This window comes from Aphelocoma coerulescens, chromosome 1, assembly GCF_041296385.1.
Source record: "Aphelocoma coerulescens isolate FSJ_1873_10779 chromosome 1, UR_Acoe_1.0, whole genome shotgun sequence".
NCBI lineage: Eukaryota > Metazoa > Chordata > Aves > Passeriformes > Corvidae > Aphelocoma > Aphelocoma coerulescens.
This window is the reverse complement of record NC_091013.1, coordinates 89622685-89639134: the sequence shown is the minus strand read 5'-3', so window position 1 is coordinate 89639134 and position 16450 is coordinate 89622685. Positions and strand designations below refer to the sequence as shown.

The window sequence follows — 16450 nt, the reverse complement described above, 5'->3', positions numbered from 1 at the left end:
TGATGGTTTCTTACTCCAGTTCTGTGTGCTACTATATCCCTTGGCAGTAGATAATTAGCCCAGTTGAAAGCCACGTTGAACAGTTCTTTCCTGATCAGAAGCAAATGAACTCCACCACTCATGAAATATACAATGAAATAAATTCCACAAGCAAGAAATATGTACCGAAATTATTTGCCTAATCAACTCCAGGAATGACTGAACACAGTAAAATTTTGGACAATAGTGTAATCAAGAAACAGAGACTAAAAGCTATCAGAAAATGTCAGAATATGTGCAAGAGAAGAAAAGAAATTTCAGTGTGAAAAATATGTAGTTTTCCAGTGCATTGATTCTCATTTTTCCTGTCTGCACATTTCTGTTTATATTCCACGCAGAATGAGTGGTCAAATATTTACCAAAAATGAATGTTAAAACTGCAAGTGGAACCATTGTGATGAACATTCATGCAAATGTATTTGTGGTTGAATGGATTGTGCCTTTTGCCTGTTAATGATTAAAGCAAAACCCTGTGACTGATTTAATAAATCTCTGCTAGGCATCTAGATGGAGAGTAGCACAGTGAACACAGGATATTTGAGGCTTGCTGTTGTGCACAGAGAAGAAAAAATACCCAAATATATGTGGAAAAAAAAGTAAGTAAACTCATCTATTTGAAGATACTATTATTTCGATGGAAAGAGAAGATAAATTTGTCAGATAAAATATTTATGGAGACTTTTTAAAAATGTTATTTTCATCCTGACCAAAGCGCATCATAACTGCAATGTGTACAACTGAGACATAATGAAATGGCTTTCCTTAGATATCTAAAACTTATACAAACTTATTTAATATTTTATAGTCCCAGTATGACATTTCATGAGATCAGACTGACAGCCTTTGACAAAGAACAAACACAGAGCAAAGAAAAAATGCAGTAAAGAAATGAAAAATGAGAAAAAGTTCTGAAACCAAAAGTAGTGAATCTCTCCTTGCAACTGATTTTGTTTGAGCACATAGAAAACAAGACAAATATTTAAATGAAGATGTCAGCCAATGATAATCACATTTCAAAGGAGGATTGTACCTGATCTTAGCAAAGGCTGAAATGAGTTTGTATGTCATCTAAATCAGATCATTACCTGAGGACAGAAGTAAACCACCAAAAAAAGAATAAAAAGAATTCACTACTCTATTCCAACTGAATTTTGTAATATGTGTTTAAAGACAAAATATTAAATTAAATAAAATAATAAAATAAAATTTAAAAAGATAATAAAGAAAGTAAAATAAAATTAAAAAAAAAGAAACCAAAACAAAATAAAACACTTTTTTTTTTTTCCAGCAACATGATTCTCCATAGCTCCAGGATGAGTTTCTTATGTTATTCTACTGTCTAGACATCATGAAGAATTTCCCAGTGCATACTGATTAACTCTGATTCAGGTGTGATCAAAACTCAGTTGCTTCTGTAGAATCATGGATTGTTAAGAAGATTTATAAAAATCATTTTTTATATACATATTTTAAAAAGAGATACTGATGATAAAGTAACTGAAACCACCATGTGTGGCATCTTCTGCTTTAAGAAGAGAGAAAATTAGTATTCTACTAATAGATAAAATGTCACCAGAAAGTTCACCTTTCTTCACAATACTGTAATTAGTATTTCATATACTATAATTTTACTCTTGATGAGATAAGCACTTTCTGGGGAAATTTCAATATCTATATCGCTAGTGCTGGCAAAAAAAGCAATTTAAAATGACAAATTTTAATACTTAATGGAGGTCCGAACCTTTTGATATAGTGGCATGAATATCAAATATTTTAGGTACCTTCAAGGTTTAAGTGACTTTATAGCACCGCAAACAGGCCACTCTCAGCCCTTCCTAATTTCCCTCTATTTTTCCTAGTTCTTTTTGTCAAAGTCATTCTTCTGCATGACCCAGCTTGGCAGAAAAACTGTGCTTTCTCTGCCCTAGTCTGAAAGACTGTCAGTTTTGTTCTGATCTAAGGAAATCTGAGATCGTTGCTCAGAGCTCCCTTTCATCAGCAGGTGTCAATTGAGCAGAAAGAAAATGCTACAGAACACCTTCAAAAATCCAGAGTGCATATTTGTGTGAGAAGTTGCAGCCAAACACAATACCACATATTTCCTCTTACCTTGTTGGTGTGCAGGCACTTGTGTCTGCAATTTCCAGACATGCTAATTCTGTTCCTAAATACCAGCTTACAAAGGCTGAACCATACCACAAAGCATTTTTAAAGGACTTTGTTTACTTTGGTGCTTTGCAAGGATCAATTAAGTTGCCATAAATTAAAAAAAGATTAAAAAAAAGAGACAGAAACTTTTGGTTTTTTTAAGACATATTGGAGATCAGAAAAGTATTATTACTTCAGCCTTGAAAAATCCCCCTAAGGCAGCCAGAAGTCATGCAAACAATGTGACTGGGTTCTGTTCCCAATCAACCCAAACTCACCAAAAGGAAAAAAAGCCTTTGAACATTTCAATTAAATCTCTTTTAGCTTAACCTGAGACAGGCTCCTGGGTTTTATGTCCATATCAGGTGGAACTGGATGCTTTTTGGCTGAGATTATTATGAAGTTCACCATTGGTTCAAAGCCAAAACTCAAAGGAAACAGGTGTTCACCTACATGGCTCAAAGGCAAAATACATTCTTGCTTTGTCACAACGAAGATAAATTCCCAAATTTTACTCTGTTGGAGTGGTAAATCTTTGGTCTCGTGAAACACAGAGCAGAAAGAGAAAGAAAACTGACACTTCCCTGCTGGCTAGGCATATCTGCTGTATTTTCAATGGAAAATGTGATTTTTGACTCTAATTTCACCCCATCAAGAGCTTCCACCCTCAGCAGGAGGCACTGGGTGACAAAGGGCTTCCCTAAGGGGGTGCAGTGCGGACAACTGTTCCCTGCTTTGCTCTGAAAATAGGACACTGTTCCCATTGCTGAAGAACAAGCTCATTTATTTTCTGTGTGAGGCTTTGTAAGGATGCAGGTGCCCAGCAGTGGGGGGCGAGGGCACAATGCCTCAGGGACAGGCAGTGATAAACCCCAAAACTGGACAAATCTATGTTGCTGTTGTGTGGCTGTGCTGACACTCTAAACCCTAAAACCTTTGTGCCAAAAGCCTTGTTGCTAGTGTAGCCAAGAGGAAGTTCTCCATAAGTTTCAGTGAAACAATCATGTGCTATTTCACTCAGTTAACCCAAAAATAAGTTACAGTAATGTGGAGATGTAAAGCTTCCTGCCCCAGATTGTAAAACTCAGATAATAATGTTATATAAAACTTGAACAAGCTTAGTGACAATTTGAGCAAACCTAACCCCCTCAATGATTTTTTTCTAAGAGAAATTGCATATGATAGGGAAACTGATATCAAGGACTATTGAAAATGGCCCCCTACATATATAACTAATTTTAAAAGTTGTGAGTATAATTGGCAGAAAACAACATGGAGACCCATTTTCTTTTTACATATCAAACATCCCAGGAACTCTGTGTCCTTGCAAATCCTTAGGAAACAGCTTAGAGCCTAGAGCTGGAAATGAGTCATAATACTTGGCTAAAACTGACCCATATGTCTTGCCAAAAATGTTATTGAATAATTAGTTTTAAAGCTATTTAAATTCTTTGTGAATTCATGAAATATTTTATGAACACAGTTGATAAAGAAATAGCCATTTCAGAGACTTTTATTTTGGTCTGGGATTTAAAAAAAAAAATGCAAGCTATATTTGTTTTTAAAAAAACAAGCAAAGGGTCCAAAATAACCTCAAAAACCACAGTGCATATGATTAATCAGACACTAAATTGCTAGGTTGCCTTCACTCTTCAAAACAAACAACCACTCTTCAAACTTCAGTAAAGAACTTTGTAACAGGATTCCCCTAGGGAATGGCATGAAGTTGTGTCAGAGGAGGTTTAGGTTGGATATTTAGAGGTTCTTCACCCAGAGGGTGGTTGGGCACTGGAACAGGCTCCCCAGGGAAGTGTTCTCAGCACCAGCCTGACAGAGTTCAAGAAGGGTTTGGACAATGCTCTCAGGCACAGTGTGTGACTCTTGGGGCTGTCCTGTGCAGGGCCAGGAGTTGGACTTGATGATCCTTGTGGGTCCCATTCCACTCAAAAAATTGTATGATTCTATGAAAAAAAAATGCTTAATGAACAGATGAAAAAAAAAAGAAGTTATTGACATTACTTTACCCAAAGGTCTTATATCACCAACTGTGTCACAGACATCCACAGAGAAAAGCTCTGCCATTAGGACATGTTAATTTTTGTCTATTAAAACCCTAGTGTAGACAAAGCATTTTTACTCACCTTAGGAGAATCATAAATTTTCCAGAGGTCAAAAAAGATTAATCTGTTCAAATAAAAATGTTCTGTAAGAATGTGTCGATGTTTGCACAAGTATCTTTGCTCCGAGTTTAAATCCCCTGGCTTCCCAAATGATCCAGTAGTTGCCTGTAAAATTCTACCGCAGGGCAAACTCAAGTTATGTTGGTTCACACCTTCTTTGAAAGGTACCAGCAGGGTCCCACACTGGCAGGAACTGCTGTTTAAGAGCATTTCTCTTGGTCTGCCAGTCAGAGAGTTGCTTGGAAAGATGGGGGGAATTTCTATTTAATAGTCATTTCACTGAGTTTGTCTGTTAGCAATAGATAGTCAGAGTCCAATGTCAGAAGAGGATCAGCATTTTTAAAAGCATTTTTACCTCCTGCCCAGGGAAACAAAAATAGCCACTGGTGATCCTTCTCTAAAAGGTGAATGGGGTGAAAGTGATTATAAATAGGGTAATTTCTCAGTAGTTAAATCCATGCTCTACACCAACATTTCTGATGAAATTTTTTATAAGAAATTGTTGGCGTAAAATACTTTCCATGTCTTTATTTCTTCCATACTTTAAAAACGTTGAATGGAATCTGTGCTTGAAATCAGCTTGCTTGCCTGCCCTAGTAGGGCAGCATGTAACTGAGAAGTTCGGGGACCAGGAATAATTGTTGAAAGAAACAAAGTTATTTACTTAGGAGAACATCTCAGGATTTTGGAATCCTTGACACTGTCCAGGCAGGTCTAGTTTTAAATTGCCTATTGGTGGATCCAGCCATGCACTGCTTGCTGTTGCCTACTTCAAAAAGCTTTCTTTCTTAATTACACAATTCCATGTATACACTATATTGTCCTGACTGTATTTAATAGAGCAAAACAGTCCCCTCAGTGGGTACACAGTTGTCTGGGACATGTTCAGAGTAGAGGTGGTATAAAATAACATTTTAAGTAGACAGAAAAATATTGTACCTCTCTGCAGCTGTGGAAAGACTCTGTAAGAAAACTCTTATTCAATAGATTTGAAATAGTAAAAATATCCTGTGCTGTGAGCTAGGACAGTGTAGCATAGGAAGGCTGATGAGCTGGACTAGCTAATGTTCCTGGATGACTCTCCTGGGACATTTGTGGGGATTAGGGGAGATATGGCAGAAAAGAGTAGGGGATTGTTTCTTCAGGACTGTGAGGAGTTCCCAAGAGAGAAGAGATGAAGGAAGAACACCAAATACAAGGCCAACTCAGCCTGTACACCTCCCACTACACCCTCAATACAGAAATAGGGATATACGTATAAAATGTTTCCAACTGTAATCCTCTGTGAAGCAAGCTCTTAACTTTCCTTGCTTTCATGACTTTAAAACTTGAGGTGAGAAATACTTGCAAGGGCTGAGTCCCCTGGTTGATCTTTGGAGAAGCTATAAACCCATAGCCCAGCCTTCTGATGCTAAAAGCTGCTCTCAGCCTGAGGTCACAAAGAGAGAAGTCCAGGAACAGCAAAACTTCAATCTCCTAATGACAAGTGGGTTTAAATTTTTAATTTACTGTTGTTGATTTTTCATTGATACAAGCCCACCTATGATCATGACCATACTATAGGTACCTATATGTAAATACACGCTCTATAAAAAAAGTGTGGCATGCTAAGTACACAAAAAATTGCATCCTATTACCACTGGAGAACTGCACATCCCTGTTTTGTGTGGATCTTGTCTGTGTATAGGATGTCCATAAACTTGCACTGTTACTTTTCCATTTAAAAAAAATCATAAGATGACAAAAAGAAAAAAATTGCAAAGACATAATTTTAGTAACTTCTTGACAAGCACTTAATGTCTTCCAGTCAAGCAAGAACAGAAAATATGTTAGTTGCTTTTTAAACTCTTATTCCAATAAAAAGTAATTATAGTGATTAATTGCATAATGATTGCTGTAATCACAGCCTATTCTTAGTTGATTAAGAAAGACAGAAGCAGCTCAGAGAAAGCTTTCCATTAAAAGTATTTATGTTTATTTTATTTGTCTTTTGCTAATTTTCTTATCCGAACCCATGAGTGGCAATATTTCAAAGGCAGCCTTGCCAGTTGCTTTGAGACTAATCCTCTGTCCATCAATAGAAACTCCATTTAAGAGATCGACAAATGTGTTAAGTGTTATTATAAAGGCAAGAAATTCTTTTACTTGAACTACTACTGTTTTTTCTGTTGCTATTACAGTTTTTTACTGCTTTTTGAGTACTTCTGCCTCATTAGAATATTTTGAAAGAATTTCCATGTACTTTTAAATATATATAAAAATTTTAGCATAATGCATATATTGAGAAGGTATATGAACTCTCTGAAGATATGATAATGGGGTGAACAGATGAGGGATATTTTGGGGGGATGAAAGTCTTGGATGCTGGTGGAAACCACCACGTTTCTATCAGTTTGGATGGAGTTGTCATAAGTGACACCATTTAAGACTCTGCTCTGTCACGTTGTTCCTCCTCCCAGTCCATTGGGACACTGGCTTTTATTAATTTGGTGTGCAATAAGATCAGATACTGCTATGACAGCATCACAAAACTCAAAATAGAGGGGCTGAGTGATGGACAGCGATCTCAAAATATTGAGATCTACTTTTAACTTTTATAGGGAAATTGAGAGAAGAAAGCAGCTAATAAGCAAGGCAGATGCTTTAGTAGAAACCTGTTAAATGCAAAACGACTCAGTAACACCTAGGTTCCACCCCTGAGCTTGATGTTGCTGCACTCCTGTACGTGAGACTTTTTTTGGGCACAGACATACACAATGGGGATGTGTTCCAATGATAAATGGCTGAGGTGCCTGAAAACATTTGCGACAAGTATCACACAAAGTCTGGACACGCAAAACAAAGAGAGAAGGAGCTGTGATGCAAGAGGACTGCACTGCCTCGAAGGGAGTCAGCTCATTCCTCGGTGTCGTTTAGCTACATGAACTTGACTCTGTGAAAACCCTGCTGAGCTCAGGTGCTGCACTGACAACACAGCAAGATCCCCTGTGAAACTGTCCCAAGATGTTCTCCTAATATCATATCAGTCTGCAACAGCTGCAACAGCTACAGAGTGAACTCACCTCTCCTAAGTGTCATCCCAACCCTTCAGCCAGCAGTGCCAGATAGCCTTTCCATGATGATGCAAGGCCAAGACAAGCCATCAGACTTCAGCCAACTTTTGCTACATTGGCTGCAGACAAGATGCTGAAGTTGTCAGATAAATGCCAATGCGCACAGTTGCTGTTGCAAAGGAAAAACATTTTCTTCTGTATAATTCCTCCACCTGGTGGCCAGGTCAGGGATTTGGCTAGTCCAGGTGCTGGACACAGGGCCGACCAGTTCCCAGTTCATTATGCCGTTCCTGCTTAAGGTGCTGTTTAGGCTGAGCAACCAGGTAAAGCTCAACTCACAAGGGCCCTGACCTTTTGCTTTCTGGAACCGGACAGGTGGGCCCTCTTTGGTCTAGCATGTGCTTTACTGGTAAAGAGTTTCATAATTTTCCAGAAATTCTTTGTTTTTCCCCCCCAGCCCTGAAAATAATAACTTTCTTCAAAAGTGAAACCATTTGCAGAAAGGGACCAGTTGTGAAAAATATCACATTTCAATTTTATAGAAAATATATCATGGCTTGAAATTGTCAAAATAGCCTGTTTTGACATTTGAAAATGAAAACAAAAGAAACTTTGAAAGGTCACTATCAAAATAAAGTGATTCCAAATTCATAACTGGTTTATTAACTCAATTTCTTTGAAAGAGTTATTTTATTATTGTTTTGCTGGGGGTTTTTCCCCCAATTTTCCTCTTTCTTTTTTTTCTGTCCTCCTTATTCCTCTGATATTTGGCACTGGAACCTCTGTAAGTCAGTGAGATATTTAGACACCCTGTAGACTTTTCAAATACACCAGGATGCATTACTGCTTTCATGACTAATGAAAGCAAGTAGCTTCTTTACATGCCACATCTCTAAATCCTGAAAGTACTTGCAAAACGAAAGACCTGCTTTTCACCTGGCACTCATGTGTATACTCTATCACACTGTTTTATGGTCCTCTCAAGTCAAAAGACATGCAATTATCACAACTGCTTTTTATTATAAATTCATACATGCGTTAGAGGTGCATTTCTCTCTGTCTCACTATTTTTCTCCTTTGGCTGTAGCATTTTAGCTTGTTCTCTATTGCTTACTACTCCTCTCAATATATTCTTTGCAGTGAGGATATATTGAACCTGTCAAGTTTATTTAAAGAAAAGTTAAACTGGGGAAAAATCAGGAGTATGTTGCCTAGACAGGGATGGTAAGGTATTCAAGACAAGGCCTTGCTCCACTTAGCAGACTACAAATCCTCCAGATGTCGAGGGAAGCACAGAAAAGCAGATGATAAATGGCAAGTGAGAAACTGTACATTGATAAATGGGACAGCAAAGAAAGAATATATCTCCAGCAAATCCTTCATTGTTGACTGCAACTCCGTTGAATTGCAGAGTGCTATTTTTATAATCAAACCTGCCAGTAATCAGTCAATGGGAGGCATGGTCCTACATGTGTATGAGCCTAGAAAGTGAAAGGAAATTGTAACAGAGAGCAGGGAAAATAATCAGGTTGTTCCTGTCCATCAACAGAGGCCCATGTTCCTCATCCACTGTGGACTGAGTGTCCTTTAAGGAAGGGACAGGAATGATGAACCCTGAGAGGAGAACAATCAAGGAAGAGGTATTTAGAGAACTCTAATACAGCCACCAGTTGTCTTAAAAAATGTTGTTGAAGAAATCAATCAAAGGCTTTTCTTCCTCTATAATTTTATGATCTTTGTTATTACTTGGTATGTGGTCTCTTGAAGGAGGTGTTCGTGTCACAGATGGGCTACAGACATGTTACAAGCATTGGGTAGTCTTGCAGCACCCCTTATTGAGCCTCCTCTATTAATTTGGTCCCCAGACACTGTAAAATTGGAGTGCTTAAGAGGAAGAGACAGCATGCAAAGAGGTGACCATGAGATAATTGATCTTGCTTGGAATTTGAGTGGGTTCTTTGAAGGAAATTCAATCTTTGGAGCTAAAATCTCAGGAGAAACAGAGATTCAGGCTTTGGACTCCAGGAACAGTTTAAATGGCCCCAGAGTACACCTTGAACCCAAATTAGTAACTTTGGTTTCCTATGCAGAGACAGAAATCTGATCTCAGCTCTCTCCCCTTACCCAGTTGGTTTGAGTATAACTTTGTCTTTGATGAGTATGATTTTTGAGCCACAACCCCTGCATTTTGATGCACCCCCTAAAACAGGCAGGTTATGGGGTTCAGAGGTACTTTGTAATGGTGTATCTTGCATCCTTTGTAAGGGAAGGGTCATTTTGGCACAGGCACATTTATACCAATTTATTGTCACTTGTGTGGCTGAAGGGCTTCAGCCATATGGGAGAGATAAATCAGTCCAACCGGGATATATAGACAGCTTTATTCTATTGTTTATGGATCTTTCAGCCCACAATCACTCCAAACTGAATCCATCCAAGACAGAGGCTCCTGGGCCCTGCTAATAACTGGACAGGGGTCACATGAGAATCTCAGGTGCTATAGGACTAAAGAAATAATATTAGTGAAAATAAACCACAAACCCAAAGTCAGTGGAAAGACTTCAATGAGATCTATTGTCATTGCTGTTCAACAGGATAGGAATTAAAAAGGAGCAAAAATAGATATCTCTTTCCATCTACATGTTTGCAAGTCATATCAATATTTATATATAGATATATGAGACACGCTTCATAATAGGATACCTTGAGGTCTTAAAAATTGAATGATATGGTTTCTTGCTTATAATCCAGCTACTGAAAGAACCTCAACTTGCCATACAGAATATCCTTCCCTTCTTTTGCAATTTAATTTTAAATACCTTCAGGATGTTTAAACCCACATATAATATGCAAATTATCCATACTCTGAAACATCGCACTGATTTACATTATAATTGTTCCATTACTGATGATAATGGAAGTTGCATGTCCAAGAGTACTTATTCTTATTAGGTAGGAACTCTGCAAAATAGGCTGACACTGCTTTGCTTTTGCAGCAGTCATTACAATGTGAATGGAAGAATCATAACACACCAGCCATATTGCAAGATATTGAAAAGCATTCTGGAGACAGTCTTATTTCTCAGAGGTATATTGTGAAGAAAAACCCCACCAAAATAACAAAAACCCCACACCATCTATTCAGGACTTGATGAATACAGTTACAAATACAATAGTAAATATTAAAATACTAGTGATATGGTTCATGCCATGAAAATTCATACTTAATATCAGGAAAGTTATGAAAAATAGTGATGGGGGAAAACTTGCATATAATCTAGGTATAACTCGTTCTGACAGTGCTGCCTACATTAATCTGTGACAAAATGATTCATGGAATGGAATTTTTTTTGCTTTCTCTCTTTACTCTTTTTTCGATAATTTTGCTCCTCCTCCTTACCCTTAGTGAATGTAAGACTGCTCAATAACTTTAAAGATGGACCAAAAATAGGTCATTTATTTGGCACCCATTATGGGTATAGAATCTCAATTCAAGATATAAATGAAAAATGAGATCATAAGAAAGAGCAAAGATACACATTTGATTTATGAAATTGTTAACACAGATCAAGGGGAAAGATTTTAAATTAAGTATCAACAGTATGTATACTCAAGGAAAAGTAGAAGCAAAGATACAATAGTCCAAAACCACTTGTTTTAATTTGATATGTTTGAGGCTAAATATAATATTTATATTATTAATATCTTTTATAGCTTTATGGCAAATATTAATAGCTTTTTTATAATGTTCATCTGAGGTTTGTTGTCATGACATTTATATTTGAGGGTCAGGTGAAAATAAGTAAAGCTTAGATACCTTTGTTTCTGTCTCCAGGTACAATGGCATAAAAAGTTTGACCTTTGGATGATGGAACCACTCTGAATGGTAACTCAAATATTGAGTTCATTGCAGTCTCAGAAAATTCCTTTGACTTCTGTGCGTCTCAAAGATTTTTAGGTTGGGAAAAACCCTTAAGATCATTGAATCCAAACATTAAGTGAACACTGCCAAGCCCACTGCTAAAAAAAGTCCCTAAACATTGTATTTACATGTCTTTCAAATACCTCCAAAGGTGGTGGCTCCACCACTGCCCTGGACTGTTGTGGTGAACCATGGCCAAAGCCAGGGTAACTGGATCAAGTGGACCAAAAGGTCCATTGGTTTGATGCTGCCCCAGCCCAAAAGCCCTGAGAATTCATAAGGCTGTGAAAAATACATAAATCCGTGCTTTACCATTGGCCGCAGCCCTCCCCTCCCCTTATTTCTCATATAAGGTTGTCTTTCCAGAGAGTTCTATGTTCTTCAGTTGTTAGTTGGTCCTTGTTATTCCTCCCCACCTAGCCCTTCTCCCATTTGCTGTAATCCCTCTCCCTGCCTCGGTAACACCCTCTGGCTGATGTTCCATTGGTTACTGTGTGTTTTCCACACCCCAATTGTGGGAGTACATGACTCCCTGCAAGCCACGCGGCTGCAGCTTCTCTCTGTGGATTTCTCCCTGCAATAAATCCCTTCATCCACAAAGAAGACCCCCGCCTTTTTCTTACCTCCTTCGTGCACCCTAACCACCTGTGGGCAAGGCGAACCCAAGCAGGTGCTTTGCTGGCCCTCCCGTGCTGCATTCGGTCTCCATCTGTCCCAGCTCGGGGCAGGCAGGAGTTTGCTCGGTGCCAGGACATCGCGCTAGCCCAGGATGACATCATAGCACTGGACATCCTGTTCCAGACCTTGAAAAATTTTCTGTGAAGACTCTTTCCCTAATATCTAACCTCAATTTCCCCTGGTGCGACTTGAGGCCATTTCTTCTCGCCCTATCACTCGTTTATAAGAGAGACTAACCCCCCACCTCACTTCAACCTCCTTTCAGGCAGTTTTAGAAGGCAACAAGGTATCCCCTGAGCCTCCTTTCCTCCAGGCTGGAGCACCCCCAGCTCCCACAGCTGCTCCTCATCCAACTTGTGCTCCGGCCCCTTTCCCAGCTCTTTCTCTGGACACGCTCCAGCACCTCAGTGTCTTTCTTGTCATGGAGGCACCCAAAACTGAACACAGGATTCAAGGTGTGGTCTCACCAGTGCCGAGTGCAGGGGGACAATCCCTGCCCTGGTCCTGCACTGAGATGGCACTGAGCTTCTTGGCCACACGTTGGATCATGTTCAGCTGCTGTTCACCAGCATCCCCAGGTCCCTTTCTGCCAGGCACATTTCCAACCACTCTTTCCACAGCCTGTAGCACTGTAGGGGGTTATTGTGACCCAAGGGCAAGACCTGGCACTTGGCTTTATGGAACCTCGACTCTTGTATCCAGCCTGCCCAGATCCCTCTGCAGAACCTTCCTGCCCTCCAGCAGACCAACACTCCTGTCTAACTTGCTATCATCTGAAAACATATTAAGGCTGTACTTAATCCCCTCATCCAGGTCACTGATGAAGATATAAACAAGGCTGGCCTAAATGCTGAGCGCTGGAGAACACTGCTTGAGATCAGCAACCAACAGGAATTAACTCTATTTACCATTTAAAAATGTCTGTAAATAATAAGTATAAATATGTAGCCAGGTAGATTATAATCACACGCTAACAATTCCTGTCAGACCTCTGTAACCAGCTAATAAGACTTAAATATTATATATGTTTTTTTTCAGGATTCATTTTTGACCAGGAATCTACCTGACTTCTCTGTTTTTGAATAAAGGTCCTGCTCACAGAAGAGGAAAGCAACTTCCTCAATTTATGATGTTGGAAAGGATTTGCCTGGGATATTTGTGCTCTGAATTTGTAACATCATTCCATGTATTTTTGTTTCTCTATAAATTAGCAATAGAATCCTCTGGGGATTTTCTGCTCTATGGTAACGCTGGGTATCTTTTTCTGTCACTTTTGTTTCTCTTTCTTTTGTAGAGTGGGGTCCCCATAAGATATGATTCTCAACAGCAAATCTGAATTGAGGAAAGAAAGCAAATATGATTTTCTATAGAATTTGCAAGAATGCAGATTTTTCTTTTTCAAATGTCCATGTACTTCAGAAAATCTTTTATTTATTTTTGCCTTAGGTAGTGATAATTCATTACAAATGTATGTGATGATAAGAGAAATTAGTTTGAAAGGAAGAGGCCTCTCAGAGTCACTCCTGCCTCTTGCTGCATTTGTTTGTGTTTATGTAAGCAAAAAAATAGCATGCATTATCTTTTTATGAGCCTTGCGATTTATTCTGTTTTGTTGTCAGACCTTTGGGAATGCATTCTATAAACTTTACTGAGACAAGATATCTAGAGGCGTTTGCATATTTGTGAGCTCAGCACAATATTACTTTTCAATGCACTTTTGACTTTGCATGGAGAAAATGGAGTAAGAAAATGTAAAGCAAATATATTTCAGGTGGCTTCATTTTTATTACCTGCTTTTTTTGTTTCCCCAGGTTAAAAGCAAGTCAAGATTCAATCATTTTAATTTAATAGACACTGAGATCTACTAGCTTAATTTCTCACTCTTTCTGTGGCTAAAAATTAAAATTCCTAATCAAGGTCTCAATTTAAAAATCTATGAAGGACACTGCTAAACAAAAGATGCATTTAAATGTATTCTGGTAGGGTTCTTGAATTGGGCTTTATGACATGTGTCTGTTTTCAATAAAAAGACTTGCACAGATTTTGCTGTGGTTTTAATTCTCTATGTTCTTCCGGATATTGACCCAAATTGGCATCAGCACATGTACAGTACTGTGCTCAGCTGTGCATAGGTGTTCACAAGCTGATGTAAGTCCAGCAGCAGACCTATGAAGGTAGTCCAAGGCTCAAGAATATGTGATGTATAAGCAATCAGATGCTGAAAGAGTTGCTTTTGGGCAGCCTTAAAAAGAGAAACTGAAGTGAAATCTTATTGTGGTTTTGAGCTACTTAATGGAAGGATTTAGAGAAGATGTATATGGGACCTTCTCAGAAGCATGCAGAAGAAAGGGGGGGAATGCAGAAGGGAAAATCTTTTCACTGGGAAGGTAGACAAACTGGAAAAGGTACCCAAAGAAGTCTGTCGTGTCCCCTTAACTGATGCAAATTTAAATCTATTTTTTAAAACAGCTCTTAAATTATCTGTACATGTTTTATTTTAGATATTTTTTTACATGAGTGGTTTATCACTGTGAAAAGAACATATTTAGATATTAAACACAATTAAATACGTATTTGTTTTATTTCCATTCTTTGCACTTCCATCTGTGCTGACACACATCCTACAAGGATGTCAGGGGTTCAAGTATGAGAAGAATTTGACATTTCTGGTTTATTTTAAAAGACGGTATTGGGATACCACGGTGAAGTCAAAGTCCCACTGGCTCCCATCTTTCTTTTTCTCTTCAGCTAATTTCTTTGTCATGATTTGTGTCTTTTTTTACCTGAACTGTCCATTAGTAAATTAGAATTTATAAACGCTCTTAAAGAAAAAAAAAAAAAGATTAGAGACTATTTATGGAAAATCTACTTCTACCATACAGAAATGCTTCTGATAGAATCTGGAAGATGGAACTCCCTTTGGAAAGGTTTCTTATTTTTTATATTTTTTTTCCCTTATAAATCACTTGATTTTGAAATAACATCCTCATTGACAACTTGGGTAAGTGACACAAAGCATCCTCTCATGGTGCAGAGGTTTCTCTGAACAATTTCTGTCCCTCTGAACAATTTCTGTCCCTCTGAACAGAAATGAAATAAATAAATGATGTTTCTTTGTTTTATGTTCTAGAAGAGCTGAGTGATTTTCACACATTCTCTCTCTAGCAAAGAAGGGATGTGTTTGGCTGTGCTGGTACCCTTCTCTTTCCTCAATTTCACCATTTAACAGATGGGTGTTCCCATAGTTGTGATTTTTGACCATGCTGTGACACATGATGTGCACCTGTTGCAATCTTGTTTCATTATGCACACAGAAAAAAATTAAAAAAAAAAAAAAAGCAAAAGCAAAGGAGCAGTTTCTCTACTCAGACACTAATTCAGCAGTGCATACATCATCATTATTCAAGAAAACATGCCATGAACGTGCTGATGGATGTGCTTAGGCGTTATGTTGAATTAGGGACTTAATGACAAAAGACAAGCAGTAGAGCTGAACAGTTCATATTTGGAGAACAATGTCCCCATGGAGCTCAAATGGTAATGACAATCATATACTGCATTACAGTGAAAAAAATAAAGATAAATAGATTTTGAGGAAACTGCAGTGTATGTTGTAACATTACAAGTGATCACAGTCCCTAGAAGGGTTCAGACTTTGCTATGAATATTAAAATTTCTGGGTTTTGTTGAAGGTGGAAACAATATGAGTGAAGCAATAACATGCTGGAGCTTGTTGCCAGAGGAGATTGTGGAGACACAGAGTATCAAGAGGTTCAAAAAGGATTAGAGAAATTAGGCAGACAAATTAGACAAGACAAATTAGACATTAAATGAGAAAAGTCAATACTATGCTATTGAGTGACTGACAAAACAAATAAAAAAGCCTTTGTCTAGAGGGACTTTGATGAACTGTAAGGTTGAATGAGCAGAAACTTCATGGAGTTTGGCAAGGAGAAGAGCAAAGTCCTGCACATGAGCAGAACAAAGCTGTTTGTCCTTACAGCTGTTAACACACAGACTAAAAATTAGTGTGATTTTTAAAAAATGATAGGAATTCTGCTGAAAAGGACCTGGGTACAGTGGGTAGGCACTGTGTTTAGTAGGAGCCAGGAGCACTCTCACTGTAAAAATGGCGTGGTCCATATTTGTGTACAGTATGAGGAGCATGGCCAGGAGACTGAGAGTCGATGTTTTTCTCACCAGTGCAGAGGAAGTTACACCTGGAGGAGTGTTCAGACTTGGACCTCTCAAATTCAGGAAACATGTCTCAAAACCAGGGGTAGCAAAGAGTGACAAATGTGATTAAGGCCCTAGAGCACAAAAAGTAGATAGATAGAGGAAGATGGGGATGTTTAATGGGACTAAGGGGAGTGAAAGAAGAAATCTAATGTCATCCTATAATTGCTTCAAGAACAATTACAAACATTATG

At 38.3% G+C, this 16450-nt stretch overlaps 1 long non-coding RNA gene across 3 annotated transcripts; it reads left to right on the top strand.

Annotated features, from left to right (window-relative positions):
- Window positions 1-555: 555 nt before the first annotated feature.
- LOC138119306 (uncharacterized) lies at window positions 556-14078 on the top strand. 3 transcript variants are annotated; one of them, XR_011155463.1, is made up of 4 exons: window positions 557-635; window positions 8970-9060; window positions 11256-11306; window positions 13059-14078. It is a non-coding gene; the product is annotated as an uncharacterized lncRNA (long non-coding RNA). The 3 variants fall into 3 exon arrangements; XR_011155459.1 differs by lacking the exon at window positions 8970-9060 and adding an exon at window positions 1328-1428; XR_011155462.1 differs by lacking the exon at window positions 8970-9060 and having other exon boundaries at window positions 556-635.
- Window positions 14079-16450: the final 2372 nt, after the last annotated feature.